Source organism: Diorhabda carinulata, chromosome Y (assembly GCF_026250575.1).
Source record: "Diorhabda carinulata isolate Delta chromosome Y, icDioCari1.1, whole genome shotgun sequence".
NCBI lineage: Eukaryota > Metazoa > Arthropoda > Insecta > Coleoptera > Chrysomelidae > Diorhabda > Diorhabda carinulata.
Window position 1 is genome coordinate 1,181,379 of NC_079473.1, and position 3,158 is coordinate 1,184,536.

A 3,158-nucleotide genomic window follows, 5' to 3' on the forward strand; every position below is an offset into this window, starting at 1 on the left:
AGTAAATTTGTCTTGTTAACAAAGCTTGACGTTAAGGCTTTAGTAGGCTTATTTTATAATAAATAACTGAAACGAAATGTTTTAATATGAAAATTATGAAATAAATTCGTGAATTCGTACATCCGACACAATCTAAAACGGGAAACTTTCATCAAAATTAATACCCCATCGAGTAGACGAGTTTAACTAGTGAAATAACTTTTAATTAGCCGCGTGTTTATTTCGACGGTAAATGAAAGTTTGCCGCGTGTACAATATATACACTGTGTTATGCATAATTAGCTAATTAAGAAGAACACAACCCCATAAACTTCGTACTTACTTTCTGCAATATAAATTAGCGGCTGATTACGTTGTCAGAAAATCCACTTAAAATTAAACCATAAGATTGAATTATAGCAGCTGCGAAACACCCTTATTAACGAAATTTTTTTATTTCTAAACTACGACTAGATAAAATTTTTGTGTTTCATAATGTTTGTTCTCACAAAAACGTTTTTGAATTGATCATCATCAAACATCAAATTGATGAGTCGTAATTAAATTTAAAACCCGATGAGTAATAATATACGGGGTGAATTCGTTTTATAATAGATAAAAATCATCGGAATTTATGAATTTTTTGTCATTATTCAGTATACTATTAATTAATATTACAATTGTTTGTAGTACATCTATTGCCGAAGAAATTGACAAATACAAAAATATTTTAACCAATTTCAGTTTTAGTTTTGTAGATGTAAAAAAAGAAAATCAAAAAACAGCAATAGTCGGAAATCGTTTCACAGCAACTCTGTCTAAGTCTTCAGTTCTAATTTGGGTGTTTTATCTCTTCGCCACACTCCTCTCCATACGTTTTTTTTCATTTACCAAGTCTTCTTCAGTAAGTACCTTTGGGAGTTTTGTTATTTTTTGATTTGCCATCGACTCAAATCGGATCCCTTTCAAAGCAGATAGTTTTTCTAAGCTTTCAAGGAAATATGAGAAGACCCGTTGACGCCAGCGCTTTTGATCAGGAGTCAGATTTTTGTTTCTTTATTTATAACACCATAAGGATGTTCATCCGACGATCTGCACGTACAATTTGATTGATTGTTTCCGGAGTTGAAACAGTCACAGGATGATCTGGGTGCCGGTAATCTACAGCAACAAAAGAATGTCTACAATTTGTACATCGTTTTATACAATGTTTTAATATCTTTCCTTCAATTTGACAATTACAGTTATTTGGTTCGTCAATTTTTATCATTAACTTCGTAATTTTGTATCACTTTAACGTTAAAATGTATTCAGACGTTTTTCAAGAAAGAAACCAACTACTTTCCTGGCTAATAACTCGTCGAATATTGCATTATATCTCCTTTGAATATCGTGATGTGAATTCGACTAGCGCCGTCTATAAATTAGTAGAAAAAAATAGAAAAACTATATTTTATATGTATAACAATTTTCGACCTGTTCTACGCACTTCCGAAACACCGCCATAATGCCATGCAATCATAATATTGTTGTTTTGTAAATAATAACCTAGACAGTTATATTATTTTAAATTATTTAGCTCAAACTCAAATTTTATATTTTCTTAAATCAAACATTGATTGACGTGAAAAAAAAACAAACAAACAATAAATGAATGTAATTGTGTCATCATAGCATCCAACATCTAAATCCGCGCAGTCTTGTGATTGGCTGCATTTCCAATAAGGTGGCGTTTTAGAAGGTTTTTTCATTGGTCGTGCGCGAGAACACACCTTGACTCTATTACACCATGATTTTTATGATAAACCATTTTAATTTGAAAGCAATATGGTGCGTGTTGTTGTAGAATTTAGTAAATTTCGCATTTACACAGGAAAACAAAAATAATCAATCTTCATATTGAAAACATAAATTTGATAACGTTCATTGCTTTAATAGCTAACTGATGGGGTTTATATTTGTCATATTAGGGTGTAAAAAGTAGAACGGAATTGTGGTAAAAATTTTATTTTAAAAAATCACGGAAAAGCATTCATAAATTCATTGCAAAATGACAAAACGTAAACACGAAAAAGACATCCTACCGGATTTTCGTTATATAAATACTTTCAACGCGGATTAAAATAATAAATATGACAGAATATGAAGGCTGTAAAGCTTTTAGGAGGAAAATCCGTTGATAGTTTTCCTAATTGAACAGATTTTTATGAAACACGAGAGATATTATTTGGTCCAAGTCTTTTTTCTTACATTCAGATTCAATATATAAGGATCGTTCATTTTTGTGGTGTGTTTTGACACGATCTGTAGTATGGCCGCTCATTACAGAGAGTAATCACGTGCATAGTGCACGAGAGAGAAATTGTAAGCCTGAATCACACCATACACAACACTAAAAGGCATTTAGTGGCAAATTTGAATTGAATTTTAAATGCTTTTTTCAAACTAACATTTCCATTTGAATTTTAAATACTTTATTTTAATATCATATTATATAAATAATACTTTTGTTTATCAATTGCATAGCATTCATACATTAAAATTTTCGTTCACATAGTTAACTACTCAATATTATACCTACATATTTCACACGTTGCCTTGATTTTTTTAAAAGTATCTATTAATATATATATTTATTATTTTAACCGTAATTTTATTTTCCCTAACCTTAAATAGCTAGACAGTTTTTCAAATTTATGGTATATTAAATAAAAATGTAAGGGTACCTAATACTGTAAAGTAATATCTAAGAAAGAAATGTCGTGCTATATGTTTTATTCAAATACGTATCAAAGGTTATAAAGTAAATTCGTACAAAACGATATAAATAATAATAATAATCTTTATAAACAACACAAGGTCCTTTCCTGAATAAATTCTTTGTTTTCAAAAAAGGTGGTTGAGAGGGATATAAGGGCGGATGAATTTTTATTTTAATCTAAATCGGAATCTGATTCCGACGAGGACGAATCAGCTCTTAAATTTATTATTAAAGGTTCCACTTGTTTTTCCATTAAATTATCAATGTCCCACATTTTATTTCGAAAAAAGCGGACATATTGGATTGCCTTACTCCAATTGGTTTGGGTAACATTATTTAAAGCTTTAGTAAATAAAGTTTGGACATCACTAATTTTAAATATTGTGTTTTTCCTTGCCACCTCACCCTTGATTTGTGC